The sequence below is a fragment of the Notolepis coatsorum genome (genome assembly GCF_963971535.1).
Source record: "Notolepis coatsorum genome assembly, chromosome: 20".
Lineage (NCBI taxonomy): Eukaryota > Metazoa > Chordata > Actinopteri > Aulopiformes > Paralepididae > Notolepis > Notolepis coatsorum.
Window position 1 is genome coordinate 26,566,188 of NC_140184.1, and position 18,489 is coordinate 26,584,676.

The following is an 18,489-nucleotide window of genomic DNA, read 5'->3' on the forward strand; positions in this document are numbered from 1 at the left end:
ATCCCCTTAACAATTGTGTGTATTGAGCCGTACTGTATTGTACCCATTCTGCAATCTGTTAATCAAATGTTCAATCAATCAATCAATCAACCCTCTTCCACTTCCTTTCTCTGTCACTAGAGGGTAGCAGAGTTTACATATTGGGTCAGTAGAAGGATAATCACATGAGGGCCTTACAGCCAAATTATCTGATCTGGGGTCAGTTGAGTCCTTGAGAAACTAATAAGTGAGCAGCTAAAAGATTTCTTAGACTCACATGGCCTGCTTTCCAAGAACCAGTCAGGTTTCAGAAAGAAGCACAGCATGATCACTGCTACTCTTAAAGTAGTCAATGATGTAATTGAATCACTGGATTCCAATTAATACTGTGCAGCTCTGTTCCTAGACTTATCCAAAGCCTTTGATACGGTTGACCATGCCATTTTATCGAAGTGTCTACATAAAACTGGTTTATCTAGACAGGCTGTAGAGTGATTTTCAAATGACCAGACAGGTAGATTGCAGTGTGTACAGTCTGCTGGTTTTTCATCCTCTTTCCTCCCTGTACTTAAGGGTTTACCACAAGGTTCCGTACTGGGACCTCTACTGTTCTCCATATATGTAAATGATCTTTGTATCAACCTGTCTAATGCTGCTTACCATTTCTATGCTGATGACACAGTAATTTATTGCTCATCTCCCAGTGTTGTGCAAACGATGGGAGTTCTTGCAATCTGCCTTTGACATTGTTCAGTCTTCATCTTACCCAGTTTAAGCTTGTGTTAAATGCTGGCAAATCAAAGTTTATGCTCTTCTCAAATGGGAAGAGACTCCCAGCTGATCTTCCCACACTTGTTACTGCTGGAGGGACTGACATCGAAAGGGTTAGAATAGAATAGAATAGAAATACTTTTCTAATACGTCTTACAAATATCTAGGCATTACAGTGGATGAGAACCTTACGTTTAAATCTCACATAAATAAACTTGTGTCAAAGCTGAAGCTTAAACTCGACTTCTTTTTCAGAAACAGGTCCTGTTTTTCACTTAAAGTGAGAAGTCACCTGATCTCGACCACCTTCTTACCACTACTCGATTATGGTGACTTACTCTACATCAGTGATGCTACAGATTACTTGTAAAAATAATCTGATTACTGATTACTCCTTTAAAAAGTAATCTAGTTACTTTACTGATTACTTGATTACTTAGCTCTGACATCTGATGAAATAAACATTTGTGTGTATGTGTAACTACAGGTAGGAGGGATATGAAGACTATGCATGTATAACTAGGAGGGATATGAGGACTGTGTGTATGTGTAACTAGGAGGGATATGAGGACTTTGTGTATGTGTAACTAGGAGGGATATGAGGACGGTGTGTATGTGTAACTAGGAGGGATATGAGGACTGTGTAACTAGGAGGGATATGAGGACTGTATATCTAACCTTGAGGGATATGAGGACTGTGTGTATGTATAACCTTGAGGGATATGAGGACTGTGTGTATGTAACTAGGAGGGATATGATGACTGTGTATGTGAGGATTGGTTCTTTCCCCACCACATGCTTCTTAAGGTACTGTGATGATTGGTCCGTTCCCCGCCACACGCTCCGTTCCTTTAAGGTACTGTGAGGATTCTGTGATGATTGGTCCGTTGCCGAACGCACACTTCTAAGTCAAGTATCAATTACCATCACGCACCTGATGTGTGTTCTAATCAGCGCCCCAGAGGCTTCATATACTCTGACCTTCTGTCATTCGTTGCCGGGTCGTTTTGAGTACTACTGTTCTGGAATACAACTGCATATACCTGTTTTCCCCGTCGCTGTTCCTGTCTACTTTCTCTCCAGGACCTTTTGTGGAGAACCGCTGTGGAGAACCTGGTTCCCCGTGTTGGAGCTGCGCCTCGTTTTCTGCCCGCTTTACGCATTGCGCTTTGGTGAGTTTTTGGAAACAGTTCCTTTTGGATTATCAGTTTTTTGTGTTTGGTTAACACTGAAGAAATACCGTTTTTGTTTTGTACTGGACTCAGCTAATTTTGTGTGTTAGAATAACACTGAAGAATACCGTGTTGTTTTTCACTGGACTCAGCTAACTTGTGTGTGGTACACCGAAGATCAAGTCACTTGTGATTTATACTGGACTCAGTCACCTCTCTGCCTCTGTGTGTTCGTTGGGCTGTTTCTGATATCTCTCTCTCTGTTTTTCCACCGTGAGTGAAAGCTGGGAGTATCTGCAGAGCCGCTACAATGTCACATGCCAATTCCCCACCACTAATCTACTGGGAGTATCTGCAGAGCCGCTACAACGTCGCATACCAAATTCCCGTTTGTTTGATTACTGTACCTCATCCATCTTTTGACTCTGTAAATAAATACGCCCTAGCATTTGGCTAACTCTGAACTTCCTGTCTGTGCCGTTGCGTTTGAGGTCTGTTACAAACCATAACATTACGACCCGGCCATGACGACCTCAGCCGACACAGACCGGATTAGGGCAGCGTTGGCGGTCCAGATCGAGTTGGTCAACGACCACACCCAACAGTTGGGTGCGGCTGCGGCCGCTTTACAGGACCTCCGGGCCGAGGTCCAGCTTATTCTCGATGCCATTGACACCCAGGGGTATCAGCAGGCTGTTATTCTGCACCAGCTTCAGGCTCTCCGTACATCATTAAACACTCTGCTTTTGACCCCACCTGTCCCAGGAGTCTCGGCCAGCTCACCACCCGCGGCAGACCTCGCACCTCGGGAGCCCCGTCTCTCCGAACCACGTCTGTTCGAGGGTAACTTCGAGGATTGTGCCACATTTATCATGCAGTGTGAGTTGGTCTTCCTTCATCAACCCAGCCGTTTTTCATCAGAGGGATCCCGAGTAGCCTACATGACTAACCTGCTCACGGGCCGAGCAGCACAGTGGGTTACTGCCTCCTGGGCAATGGGGGCTGATTTCTGTTTTTCCTACCCAGACTTCGTGGCAGAGCTCCGCAGGGTTTTTCACCACCCAGCCCGTGGCCAGGACCCAGGAGCTCGGTTGGGCACCTTCTGGCAGGACAGTGGCAGTGTCAGAGACTACGCGCTGGAGTTCAGACTGGCCGCAACAGAGAGCGGTTGGAACGATCAAGCGCTTCGTCTCACCTTCCTGAGGGGGCTCAACGACGCAGTAAGGGACCAGCTCGCGACCCAAGAGGAGCCCGATTCTCTCGAGGGCCTGATCAGCCTCGCTATCCGCATCGACGGACGCCTCCGGGAGAGAAGGCGTGAGCGAGCACGACGGGGACCCCCAGACGTACCCCCCGAGTACCACGACCTCGAGGAGGTTTTCAGTAAGTCCAGGGCTCAGGTCTTTCCGCCTCACCGGCCTTACGACTGTGCCATCGACCTCCGCTCAGGGGCTCCCTTTCCCGGCGGCCGCCTCTACAGTGCTGACCGTCCTGCCCCCTCCGTGAGCGGTGGGTTTTTTCCCTCCTGAGCCGTGACCGAGGAGGAACCCATGCAGCTGGGACGCAACCGCCTTAGCCTGGCCGAACGGGAGTCCAGGCTCAGGTCCGGCCTTTGCCTCTACTGCGGCCGGGATGGACACCGTGTCTCCAATTGCCCTACCCGGCCAAGAAGACCAGGCTCGCCGGGACCCCGGGAGATCCTGGTGAGCCGTTTTTCCTGTTCCCCCACCCGTGCACCACCTAACCGTCTGGCGAACGTCACCCTAGCCTGGGCGGACCAGCGGGCGACGGTGGGTGCACTCATTGACTCTGGTGCTGATGGGAGTTTCCTGGACGTTGAGTTTGCCACCCGGGCCAACATTCCACTTGAGGACCTCGAGAGGCCCTTGGAGGTCTTCGCGCTGGATCATCGCCGCCTGGCTGACATCACTCAACGCACCTGTCCTGTCCTTCTCACCATTGCTGGTAACCACGTTGAGAGACTCCAGTTTTTCATCACCAGCTCTCTTGTCCCTGTGGTCCTGGGCAGGCCTTGGCTCGCGCTGCATGAGCCCCACATCGCCTGGTCCTCCGGCACCATCAGGGGGTGAAGCCCCTCCTGTCGTGCCCAGTGTCTTCAGGTGCCGTCCAGCCCCCTCACCGTGTCCCAGTCCCCGTCTCCGGCCTCCCTCGCCGGTCCTCTGTCCCCGTGCCCGGCCTCCGCTGTCGGGCCCCAGTCCCCGTCTCCGGCCTCCCTCGCCGGTCCTCTGTCCCCGTCTCCGGTCCCCCTCTCCGGGCCTCTGTCTTTGTCCCCCTCTCCAGTGCCCCTGATCGCCAGCTTCCTTCGGTCCCTTCCGGGCAGGCCGGGGCCGAGTTGGTCGCCGGGTGGCTCCCGTGGAGGGGGGGGTACTGTGAGGATTGGTTCTTTCCCCACCACAGGCTTCTTAAGGTACTGTGATGATTGGTCCGTTCCCCGCCACACGCTCCGTTCCTTTAAGGTACTGTGAGGATTCTGTGATGATTGGTCCGTTGCCGAACGCACACTTCTAAGTCAAAGTATCAATTACCATCACGCACCTGATGTGTGTTCTAATCAGCGCCCCAGAGGCTTCATATACTCTGACCTTCTGTCATTCGTTGCCGGGTCGTTTTGAGTACTACTGTTCTGGAATACAACTGCATATACCTGCTTTTCCCCGTCGCTGTTCCTGTCTACTTTCTCTCCAGGACCTTTTGTGGAGAACCGCTGTGGAGAACCTGGTTCCCCGTGTTGGAGCTGCGCCTCGTTTTCTGCCCGCTTTACGCGTTGCGCTTTGGTGAGTTTTTGGAAACAGTTCCTTTTGGATTATCAGTTTTTTGTGTGTTTGGTTAACACTGAAGAAATACAGTTTTTGTTTTGTACTGGACTCAGCTAATTTTGTGTGTTAGGATAACACTGAAGAATTCCGTTTTGTTTTGCACTGGACTCAGCTATTTTGTGTGTTGAATAACACTGAAGAATACCGTGTTTTTCACTGGACTCAGCTAACTTGTGTGTGGTACACCGAAGATCAAGTCACTTGTGATTTATACTGGACTCAGTCACCTCTCTGCCTCTGTGTGTTCGTTGGGCTGTTTCTGATATCTCTCTCTCTCCGTTTTTCCACCGTGAGTGAAAGCTGGGAGTATCTGCAGAGCCGCTACAACGTCACATGCCAATTCCCCACCACTAATCTACTGGGAGTATCTGCAGAGCCGCTACAACGTCACATACCAAATTCCCGTTTGTTTGATTACTGTACCTCATCCATCTTTTGACTCTGTAAATAAATACGCCCTAGCATTTGGCTAACTCTGAACTTCCTGTCTGTGCCGTTGCGTTTGAGGTCTGTTACAAACCATAACAGTGTAACTAGGAGGGATATGAGGACTGTGTAACAAGGAGGGATATGAGGACTGTGTGTATAACTAGGAGGGATATGAGGACTATGTGTAACTAGGAGGGATATGAGGACGGTGTATGTAACTAGGAGGGATATGATGACTGTGTATGTGTAACTAGGAGGGATATGATGACTGTGTGTAACTAGGAGGGATATGCAAAAGGCCTAATGTAAATTGCCTTGTGTACATTGTGCCATTTGACTCCCGAGGACCCAACGGTCAAGGATGTGGAGGGCTGCCTGGGTAGATGTTACTTTGTCAGCGTGGCACACATGGAGGAGATTTAAAATCCTCCACATAATGTTTTGGAAATCACTGGCAGCACAATTGATGAGGGCGAGGAAGATGAGAGGCCCAAGTAGTGAGCTCTGCCCAGTCGGAATGGCAGTCTTGGAACCATACACTTTGCCTGCAGCCAGAAACAGAGCTACATAACCAGGGCATTAGGGCAGGCCTGACACCCAGCTGCAAGAGACGTTCCATTGGAACGATCAGGTCCACTTTGACAAATGCTTTTGAAGTCAGTAGAAGTCTTTAATTGTCATGCAGATTAACACACACACATGCAAGATGGGATGCGACCCACAGGAACACACACATGCACTGAGTCGCCGATGAAATGTCTCTCTTCACTTTTCCCATCCCATCGTCCTTCCCTCCAAGGGCAGCCGGGAGCAGACATGGGGCGTGGGCCGCCCCCGGGGACCAATCCAAGCTCCTGTCCGTCTTCGTCAGGGACGCGATCGTCAGTGTTAGTGATCTGTTCTGCATGTTTTTCCATCTTATAGGGAGGGGAAACCCTTGCGAGCACAGGGAGAACATGGGTACCTGGCAACGCGGCAACCTGGTCCCCAAGCGGGAATCAAACCCAGGACCTTCTAGCTGTGAGGCGACAGTGTTAACCACTACACCACCATGCCGCCCCGTGGTAAGGGTAGTGATAAGGGTACTGATGGTGGCTGGAACATCAGAGGCTTTATATTGAATACTTACAAGAGCATGAGTGGTTGATCTTCCCGGTTTTCTACCAAACTGGGCAGGGTCATGGTTGTCTTTTTTAACCCAATTTGCACCTGAGCCGGGATGTTGGGGATATTGGTCAACTGAGGGAGGTTGATATTTGCGAACAGGAATGACTTCTTTCCACTGTGGGGGATGATCCCTTCTTGGAACGATGTGTTCAGGATGTTACACACAGGGATACTTAGATTGTATCAAACCTGTTGAATTCTCCCAGCGCAGTGCCGATGTAGGGCACTCTAGTAAGATTTCAACATCGATATCATTGTAAATTCAATGTCGTACTGTATCTGCTGAACGGCTCCCGCCTACCTCCGGTCAATGGTCTCTAACTACACACCCTCAAGACCCCTACGCTCTGCATCTTCTGGCCGCCTCAGACCTACTCCTATCCGAGCTCCGGGAGGGTCATCAAAGAGAAGACCGCCTATTCTCTGTCCTTGCCCCACAATGGTGGAACGAACTTCCCACCACAGTTAGGACAGCCGAAACCCGTCCAATCTTTCGCGGTCGACTAAAGACACACTTCTTCAATCAATATCTGAAATGAAAAAAAAATCGAACCCTAACTAACCTTACTGTCATGCACTTGTCCTAATATACTAACCTACACTGTAGCACTCAACACTTTGATGAACATTGTTACTCAGCTGATAGAGTTGTACCCTTCCTGCTGACTTGTTGTACAAAACTTGTAAGTCGCTTTGGATAAAAGCATCAGCTAAATGACTAAATGTACATGTAAATGTACCCACTACCACACTCCAAAACAGAATGATGTTGAGAGCTTTTAAATTCCATGTTCACACTTTCATATGAAAAGAAAAAAGGTGCTAAAGCATAGGCCACTTTAGCGGTCTGTGAGTGGGCTTTGTGCAGGAGAGCGGACCACAGACACGGAACGGTGAGTCAGGAGAGCTAAGAGCTTCTCCTGCCGACTGCCCATCCGACACACTGCTGTAGCCTACATACAGAGAGCCGAGAGGTTCTAGAACTAATAGCTCTGAATCAGGAACGTGATTGAACTGAAACCTTTTTGCTCTTACCCTGTATGACCTGGAATAAGAAACAAGTAATGTGACACAAATGTCTGCAGTTAAATATAAAACTGGTTCTGTGAAAGACAAAGGATGGGGTGATATTATCAATAACTCAAATAATTCAATCTTCCGAATGGTTATACAGTCTATGTGGCGTTTGATCTTTTTTTTATTAATTTTTTTTTACTTACGTAAGTTTTTATTGACATACACAGACACACAACACCCAGACAACACTTACAATGACATCAATAACACAACAATACACCAACATGGGCCCCTTGAATACGGCCTCCCAGACCCCTATAAGAGGGACCCCCCCCTCCCACCATCCATCCCTAGAAATAGGGCTCCCCCACATCCCAGGTCCGTCCCACGCGGGGCCGAGCACTCAGCGACACGGGTCCCTTGAATTTAATTGGGCCAGGCTCAGTAGAGGAGCGAGGGGTGGTACTCCCCCCCCCACAGAACCAAGCCTGCTACCTCCCATGTCACCAAGCACCCCACCCCACCCCACGCACAACGGCCCCACAACATACGAGACCCCACTCTCCCGGGCCAAACCGCAGAAACGATGCCCCCCCCCCCCCGCCCCCATTCCCCCCCCTGAGCTAAGCCAGTAGACCTCCCCCATATCCCAGACCGATATGCGCGGAGCCGGGCCCCCAGCAACACGGGTCCCTTGAATTAATTGTCCAGGCCCAGTAGAGGGGAGGAACCGAGACTCCCCCCCACCGAGCCAAGCCCGCTACCTCCCATGTCACAGAGAGCCCCACCCCACGCACACCGACCCCGCAAAACACAAGACCCCACTGGGTCAAGCTCAGCCGCTCTGACCCCCATAAGAGAAACCCCTCCCTCCCACCCTCCTCCCCCAAGAAACAGAACACCGCCACATCCTGGCCCACCATGCGCGGAGCCGAGCACCCAGAGCCCCCACTCGCCCCCCGCCCACGAGAACCCCAAGCCCAGGCCCGCAGAAGGGCAAAGCACCACGCCTCAATGGCCTCCCCGACCCCCCACGACCCCAAGCCCGGTGCCCCCCGGCCCGGTGACCAGACCGCCCAGGCCACGAGGGCCCCAGGAAACCCCACCCCACCCATATCGATCCTACAACACGCAAGGCCCCCCCTCTCCCGGGTCGAACCGCCGGAACGATGGGCCCTCCCCCCGACATTCCCCCCCACTGAACTCAGCCTGCCCACTTCTGTACCTCCTATGTCACCGATATCACTATATACATTTATGAACAAATAAAACTGAAATGAAAATAAAATAAGCTATATGGTTAGCACTTTTTGCCCCCGTTGGCGGTTTGGAGGGGAAATCGCTCTCCTAGGGAGAAGCCGCCCCCCTCTAGTGACGGAGATATCCCCAATGGAGATTCCCCAAGCCTCTATTATTGTCCAACGTTTTGAATTCTTGTCCTTCACAAATGTCCATGTGCACATTTAAAGCAACTGCCATTCTAACATAACTCAGATTCTAAGAAAAAAGACAACATTGGTGCTCCCATGGTGTTAGAGGATCTTAATCGTATCCCTCTGTTCCCCGTTGGTAGGGTGAGGAGTAATGGCTCTCCTAGGCCATGGTTACACTGGGGTTTTTGTTTTAGTTTTTGTTGCTGAATGATTACGTTTGCATGTCCAAGTTAAAAATAAACGCAGTTTTGGCAGGAAAACGCGTTGCCCTAGCGGGAACGCTGAAAAGGTGTTTTCGTTTTGGAAACTCGCAGAAACTCGCCGACAATGGTGCCATGTAATCTGCGTGAGCCGGATACAGAGCCGTTCTGCCCAATGCCCATGCGCAGTAGAGACCCGCACGGTTATTTCCAGTGTTTACAGCAGAGCTGTCCCAAGTAGCTGCAGCTACCAACGTGTTGTCAAGTTATTGTTATAAGGAGCCCAGTCCAAAACTACAACAGTCTGCATACCCTTAACAATTGTGTGTATTGAGCCGTATTGTATTGTACCCATTCTGCAATCTGTTAAATAAAGTTTTCATCCATTTCTAATAGCGTTAACGTTACTACGTTAATAGCCTCGATGCTAACTATATACATGGATAATGCCATTCACATTAGCATGTAGCTAACAACATCGGAGATCTTTTTGTGAGACTAAACTATCCGCTCTTGGTGGTAAATTGTGTTGATGTTGGTTTTGTTTCATCAACAAATGAGAGGCAGAACACACAGTGAATGTATCCGTTTTGTTTATTGCACTTTCTTTGCTGAAAAATAAATGCTATGTTGGCTAAATGGCTCACGCGAGGCATTTAAAGATGGTGGATTGTTGATTTTTAGCAGGAAGTGTATTGGCACATTCAACTTTTCTGATTGGTTGAAAATGGCCTTCATGTTTGAACTACATCGCCACCTACTGCTTTGGCATTGTACTACATGTATATACATCACTGTGCTCAGGAGGCAAAAACGATGTCTAACTTGCCTGCCATTACGTAGCGTTCTGAAGAGCGAAACTGAAACTGAAAACTGAAACGAAAACCGGGCCTAGTGTAACCGCAGCCCTAGTGAGAGGGCTCCCCCTAGTGGCGAAATGCGCACTATATAAGTCCAACATTCGTTCTGTGGACGGCCTCAGAGCTCCCGGTCAATGTTCTGAATTTGTCTTTCTTATGCACATGTTCATTTGTATTGTGTGTCACGTGTAATCCTGTAGTTCCTTCATACCAGTCCATCATGTATTATTCCCCAATATGTTTCCTAATCAGCGTGTCCCTATTTTAAAATAAATTTCAAATCGTTTGTCTATAACGTGTAAATCATAGTGTTATTTATTCTAAATTCTGGTGTTATAGTTTTATACTACTTGGGGTAACTGTTCGATTATCTTTCCTCTGTTGTATCTCTTCTCATCCCCAGGTCCCCGTGTGTATGTTTGTATTGGGTACTCTTCCATGTTGATTTTGTCTTGTATCTTTCCTTGGATCACCGTGTCCCTTTGTCGTTCTTCATAGTTGATCTGCTTTGAATCGGTTCAGGTCCCCTCTTTTCCTCCTCCTGTCCTCCTCTCCTCATCTTCGTCTCTCGGTTCTGGTCCACCTGTGCGTCCTCTCCATCCTTCCCCTCCCGGCTCCTTCCATCCTCTCCGCGCCGTGTCCCTCGCCAACTCCTGCACGTTGTTGGGACCTGGTTCCTTTCTTTTTCTGAATTTTCTTTATTTCTACATAGCTCCGACGTTTCCTTGCCACCTCCGTTGGATTTTTCAGTGTTACATTGTATGCTCCGCATTGCTCCTAATCCAATCTGCGTGGTGGCCTGGTTAGTCTCTATGTTAGCTTGTAAGCTAGTTTGTATGTTAGCCTGTAGCTCCTCTGCACTGACATTCAGCGTCTCGCTAGCTTGTTCTACCTGTTGCATCATTGCCTCGTGTCGAGTCTTTTCCATCGGTGTATTTACTTCATCTGGGGTTGCTCTTCTTTCATTTGTCCTCGTGTTCATTCTTCCCTCTTTCTTTTGTCCTCGAATCTTCACTTTTTACTTCGTTTTGAATTGTTTTACTTACTTTTTTTGATATTCATTGACCGGGAGCTCTTTCATGTGGCTGCTCACCAGAATGCCGCAAACCGGAAGTCGGCGTTGATCTTTGACAACCACAGTGTCAAAGTGTGTGTGTGTGTGTGTGTGTGTGTGTGTGTGTGTGTGTGTGTGTGTGTGTGTGTGTGTGTGTGTGTGTCTGTGCGTGCGTGCGTGCGTGCGTGCGTGCGTGCGTGCGTGCGTGCGTGTGGGTAGAAGGAGCAGTAGAAAGGGTTGTTTTAGCCTTGAGTTCTGCCACCCACATAGAAAATCCTCAATAGGATATTATAAAACACTCTACATGATTCAGCTGCTCGTTGCTGTGTACTGCTGGATCAGATTATTCCAATACAGGGAAATCTTCTTCGCCTATAAATACCCACTCAATGGACTGTGTCCCATTTGAGGGGAATCCCTTGCTCAATGCCAAAGTCAGATAATACATACAGGAGCACGACTGAACATAAAACCATCAAGTCAAATTTGACAACTTTTACTTTTCTATGATAAAGCAACAGCAGAAGCCATTCTCAATATAGAGTCTATTCTATAGCCTACCAAGTGATAAAGTGGGGGTAAAATAAAAGGTGAGTAAGCTATGAACTCCATTTAGTGAAGAGGTGGTTTAAAAAATAAATTAAATAAAGTATGTTTGATATGCCATTCAACTTCAATATGATGATCTTTTACAATTAGCTTTCAGGGCCTTTAAACTATGTACGCTAATCAGTGATTACAATATGGCAAACAGACTCCAGTTGTTGAATAATAATAATAAAAAAGTCAGTTATACTGTATCTTATTTTTAAAATGATTAAAAAATATATGTAAACAAATCAGTAGGTGGGTTTAGTTAGTTTTATACTCCTGCTAGATTACATGCCAGATCATCTACGGGAATCTCTAATCCATTTTTCCCCTACATAGACTTGATTGATTGATTGATTGAAAACTTTATTAACAGATTGCAGAATGGGTACAGTACAGTACAGCTGAATACATACAATTGTTAAGGGGATGCAGACCAGAGAAAGACTTTCGTCTTGTTTACATCAGGGTCCTGTATACTGTACATTGGGATATTAACAAAGCCATACTTGGTAATTTACTGTACATTGGAGGGGGTTGGGTTAGGACATTTGCAGGGGCCAGTTTCGAATTGCAGTCTCCCGTAGGTGTTCTTTGAGAGTGTTTTTGAAAGTGGGTAGTGATTCACATTCCTTTACAGCTTTGGGTAGGGCGTTCCACATTGATGTGGCATAATTGCGAAACGTGTTTAGTCCCTTGTTTGAGCCGAATCTGGGTTTAACATGATTTGTGGAGCTCCCTCTGGTGTTGTGATCGTGGTATGACCTTTGGGAAGTATTTTGACATGTACATGGGTACCTTGGTCGTGTAGTGTATCTTGTAGAGCAGGCCCATTGCAAGTTGCTGTACTCTGTTGTCTACTCTAAGCCATCCTAGGTTGTCAAAGTGGGCAGGGGTGAGGTGGGTTCTAGGAGTCAGGTCAAGCAGTAGTCTGACCAATTTGTTTTGAGATGTTTGTAATTTTGTTTTTAGTGCCTTTGAGGTGCTTTGGTACCATGAGGGGCAAGCATAGTCGTAGTACCCTTGAATGAGTGCTCCTGCCAGAGTCTTCAGGGTATTCTTGTTTACCAGAGAGGAGATCCGGTACAAGAATCGAGTTCGTTGGTTGACTTTTTTTTATTACATTGGATGCCATTTTGTCACAGGAAAGATTAGCCTCTAGGATGGAACCCAGGTAGGTAATTTCATCTTTCCTTGTGACAATATTGTCACCCACTGTAACTGAGAAGCCGTCAGTCTTGCTGAGTTTGTTATTAGAACCGAAGAGAATGGACTCTGTTTTGCCCATGTGTAATGATAGTTTGTTATCGGCGAGCTGGCTACGGTCCTCACCGAGATCGAGGGAGTTCTGGACTCCAAGCCCCTCGGCTACGTTTCAAGCGACGTAGCTGATGTCGACCCCATCACCCCAAACTACCTCTTGATGGGGCGGCTGGACCCTGCCCTTCCTCAGACTGTGTACAGACAGGACGAGATGAATGGACGGAGAATGTGGAGACACAGCCAAGTTCTGGCCGACCAGTTTTGGGCCCGCTTCCTCCTACACTACTTACCCTCCCTTCAAGCCCGTCAGAAATGGGTGAAAGACAGGGACAACCTGACCGTGGGGACCGTCGTGATGATCATAGACCAGTCACTACCCCGAGCTACGTGGCCAGCTGGCCGTGTGAGCAGAGTGATCAATGGTTCGGATGGGAAGGTCAGAGCGGCAGAGGTCATCGTCCAAGGGCGGACTTATACTAGACCAGTAGCTAAGTTGATAGAGCTTCCTGCGTTCCCTGACCCCCCTGACGACGACGATAACCCACCGACTTTATAGATTACTTCCAACTCCCCATAGCCCATTATGGAGAAATTGATTTGACCCTTGATATTAATCTGTGCCCCAAATTTTATTTGCTAATTAGGTTCCGACTAATTAGGGGGCGGCTGTTCTGAAGGTCCAGATTAACACATAGAGTCTGCGTTTATTATTTTGTATAACTTATATATTGTTTATATATATAAGATATATATTTTCACGTCATCTGTTTACCTACCAGTATTCATCATTAGCTTATTTGTATATGTTCCACTCTTAACGCCGTAGACAGCGTGAGCGCATGCGCGGGGTTCTTGGGATATGCCTGGACAGAGTGTGTGTTATAGAAGAAATGTTTGGCAGCAGTAACAGGACGGCAAGCAATGTATCTTGACAGAGAGCTGTACAGCTAATTAGATACCACATAATATTGTCGAGCCACTATTGGCACAGTATAGTGACTTGTTCGAGCGAAGTAACGTTGAGAGACTTATAGCTGAACCCAGCGGCGTTCTGGATTTAACTACCTATTGAAGACGACATGCGGGTTGGCCTAAGTGTACAAGGGCTAACTAGCTAGCAACCATGCCAACGGGCTTTTTGGACTAATAGCTATTAATCCTGCCATCGGGCGCTAGGAATACAGGAACCCGGTCCGTACGAGACCCTCCTCACCAGCGACGACAGGATTATCCCAAGTTTGTCTGCGGCTCTCTGGAGGAGCTCCAGAGAATTTACCGTCTCCACCCGCCATCTTGCTTTCCCCGTGCTGCTTGCTTCTTCTCACTCCATTCCAAGCATCAATGGTCGAGTACTCGTAGTTCAGGACTATCGTTACCTCTGACATTGTTGCATTGACATTATCGTATTAAAAGAGATCTGCGCTATGTATAATATGTATGCTTTCTATTACTATTAAAGTGATTATTCAACTTTGTATCACTGTCCCCTCGCAGTTAATAGAGTGTCCGCCATTTTGTGTACCTATACTGTCTGGCTAATTAATATTCTTTAGTAGTGGTTTAATCTAACATTTCAATACAGTCAGGGTTGTGTAGCCCCTTAGCTACAACGTTAGCCAAGTTAGCATTGACAAGAAACACCAAGACTTTTGAAATGGTTAAGTTACATACTGTACGAAAACAGCAATATAACGTTAGAGGAAATGTCGCCCAGTGCCCACTTGAACACCAACATAAATCAATTTGATGAACTTACTTTCAATTCGGGAGTTCTTTCTCAAAAGAAGAACAATTCTTCTCTCAACAAGTCCGTCACACTTTCTGGCGGTCGAATACTATTTCCGGTTGGTGACTCAACTCAATTTAACTGAGTTGTCAGTTTTCAATCAACGCGAGAGAAACCAGTAAATTCAACATTCTCCATAAACAACGGAAGTTTACTTGATTAAAACATGATCACAAAAGGATTATAAATGTATTAGTTGCATGCACTGTATTCATGTAATTCAAAGACCTGCATTCATGTTGTGAGTAGGCGTGCTACCCTGTGGCCAGATGGCCACCATGTGGCAACGTCCAGGGACGTGCACAGGACTTTAGAGGGGCAGGTGCTCAAAGGCTGAAAAGGGCAGTACACTTGTGTGTATATAGTAAGTGAGCGCGCGTAGCGGGGGGGCCCATTTTTATGCTTTTTGGGGGGTTTTGGTGATCAAATATTGAATATTGAACTATAATAATCAGTGCAGGAGCTCACTTATCCTTGAAAGACACTTTTATCACTGACTTAAAAGGCCCATACATCTCCATAAATGTTCAGGGGGGAGGGAATAAGTGCTTACCCTACAGACCCCAAGAAGTGCTGTATATTCTGTATTGTTTAATATAAATGCATTTTTTATTCCAATCCCGATTTGTATTTGAGATTCCCAAATCCCATCGGACTTGACTTCTTTGTGTCCCTCAATGAGTGTAATACCAGCATTCAACAGCGGTTTCTATCATGATCATCATCACCACCCACGCTATGCATAAAATATATAGGTCCGCGGAGAGGCATGCTGAGGAGGCCGTGCAAACTGCAATGGAATATGGGGCATCTCTCTCTTTACCTAATATTTTTATTCTATCCTGACATTTTTCAGTTGGAAGGGCAGTCTATATGTGTAACAGTAAAAAAAAAAAAAAAATAATCAAAAAGGGCACTTTTTTGATGAGGCTCAAAAAGGCAGGTGCTCAGGCACCCCTTGGCCTCTATGTGTGCACGTGCCTGGCAACGTCGGTCTCCGTTGGCCAGCAGCGCGGGTGAGTCATCTAGTCTTTATATATATCTATGATCCTGACTACGTAGGAACAATGGAGCAGCCGTGCAGTGCAGTGCACAGGGAACAACTCCAGTTGTGATGCCAGTACCTTGGTCAAAGGCAATGGCAGGAAACCTAGCATGCATCTCCTTCAGTGTGGGAGGAAACCTAGCATGCATCTCCTTCAGTGTGGGAGGAAACCTAGCATGCATCTCCTTCAGTGTGGGAGGAAACCTAGCATGCATCTCCTTCAGTGTGGGAGGAAACCTAGCATGCATCTCCTTCAGTGTGGAAGGAAACCTAGCATGCATCTCCTTCAGTGTGGGAGGAAACCTAGCATGCATCTCCTTCAGTGTGGGAGGAAACCTAGCATGCATCTCCTTCAGTGTGGAAGGAAACCTAGCATGCATCTCCTTCAGTGTGGAAGGAAACCTAGCATGCATCTCCTTCAGTGTGGGAGGAAACCTAGCATGCATCTCCTTCAGTGTGGGAGGAAACCTAGCATGCATCTCCTTCAGTGTGGAAGGAAACCTAGCATGCATCTCCTTCAGTGTGGAAGGAAACCTAGCATGCATCTCCTTCAGTGTGGGAGGAAACCTAGCATGCATCTCCTTCAGTGTGGGAGGAAACCTAGCATGCATCTCCTTCAGTGTGGAAGGAAACCTAGCATGCATCTCCTTCAGTGTGGGAGGAAACCTAGCATGCATCTCCTTCAGTGTGGGAGGAAACCGGAGGAAACCCACGCAAACACGGGGAGAACCTGCAAATGCACAGTGTAATGGCCTGGAAATATCTCCATGGTTATTAAACACCTAGAGCAGGTGACAGCCAGATGTGTGTGCGCTGTATCAGACTGTCCAGCTGGTGGGTATTACATAATCTGTGTTTGTGTATTCTAATAATGCAAGTCCACAGGACCACAGTGTAATTAATTATCTCATATAGTGCACGGTAGTGAGCATCACCAGCCTAGAGCCACTACATCACTGGGATCTAAACATGTGCTTTGCTTTCAGTAAGCATCTGTTTGTGATGAATAGCTGATTGGTGAATTATCTTGCACCATGGTAAAAAAAAAAAAAAAAAAAAATAATGGTAGAAAGTATATTATTCACGTTTATATTCATTAAGCTCTCAAAAAAATTTAAAAATCTGAGTGGACATTTTGCATCCATGTTCTAATGTTGTAGCCAATAGAAGGAATAGAGTCATGGGTCAAGCGCAGAGAGGCATTTCATCAGCGACCCAATGCATGTTTTGTGCGTGTTCCTGTGTGTCGCCCATCTTACATGTGTGTGTTGCTGCATGACCAATAAAGACTTCTTCTTCAATGGAAAGAATATGTGAAAACACACAAAAGATGTTGAGCATATAAAATGGCAGCCATTTAATCATCATAAAACATTCTTTTGAAGGAAAATGCCAGTGTTATTATTTGAAAGTCTGTACTCTTTGAATCAGGTCAGTGATGCTTTGATAAATACTCAGGCAGTATGAATAGATTTTTCTAAATCAATCAGATGATGCTATTCATGTTCAGGGGTAGGGTTATTGGGGGCCAAGCAGTGAAGCTGCGTAGGCCACCTTGAGTGATTGGACCGTTCTTATTATTCTTCTGCCATTGGAGTCTATGGCAGCCCATAGAACCGTATGGCAGAAAGTTATGAAAATTGGCAGACTGATTCGGGACAGTCCACTGACTCACCTAGTCCCATGTCCCCAGCTCCAACATTCTAGCGCAACCAACGTGTCAAAGTTGGAGGTGCATTTATGCACACAACTTTTGAAGCGTGAGTCAGATTTTCAAAAACAAGGTATACCGTTGGAATCCTTGGCTTAACCTAAACCGAGTTCAACGCACCCTATGACATAATTTTAGCATTTAGCATTTTGTGAAAAACACTTAGAATGCTATACTCCTCCTACATATTTCCCCAATCTGCACGAAACGTGGTACACATAATCTGTAGACCAATGTCTACACAGGTATGACTTTTGTTTTTGATTTTCCAATGCATTCACTTTTGACAGCCAATTGAATTTGGCGACAAAGCCGCCAAACAGGAAGTTGAGTCATGTCTCAGAAATGCTTTAATGTGTCAAAACCACATTTGGCAGACTGTTTAGGGACCCTCACATAATCTCTGTCACTAAGTGGCATGTTGACAACTCGTGCACTCTAGCGCCACCAACGTGTACATTTTGGAGTCGCGTTTATGTCTGTAACTTTTGAACTGTATGTCAGAATTGTAGCAGAAATGTAGCAATGGATTCCCTGGCTCATGCAGAGTTCACAGTGTGCTTGAATTATTATTCTTATCTTTGGATTGCAGCATGCAAGGTACATTTTTGGTCTTCTGCACAATTTCACAGATTTTAGAGTGGGGACTTTTGAAAAAACTTCACACATTTTCTAAACTGCCATCCCTCTTCCAATTTTCACAATTCATATACATAGTATACTAAAGTTAGAGGTTATATATGATTGCTAGTAACTGAGTAACTGTCTAACTATGCATAACTGTTTCCACTGGAGGGCGCTATAGGCGGAGCTGTTAATGTTACCGCCAGGTAGAGGGTATATAAGCTGATGCCGACTCCCCCTCTGTCTCTTCCCACCTACCTCTCATGGAGAGGAGATCTCATGTGCTGCTGTTGTGAAATGTAAATAATAAACCATGCCGATTAAAGGCTAAAGGTAGAAACCATGCCTCATGAACATATTATTGTCGCCCCATAGCCAGTTCTGTCAACAGAAGCTCTGATGTATATTTTTCACCCTGTGACAGGTTGAACCATAGAGTTGTTCATATATATCTAATCTATGGGTTGAACGATGACCCCCCCCCCCCCCCCCCATTGAGACCAATGGAGCCACGCTCTAACTTGAAGCAGAAAATGACCGAATCAATGTT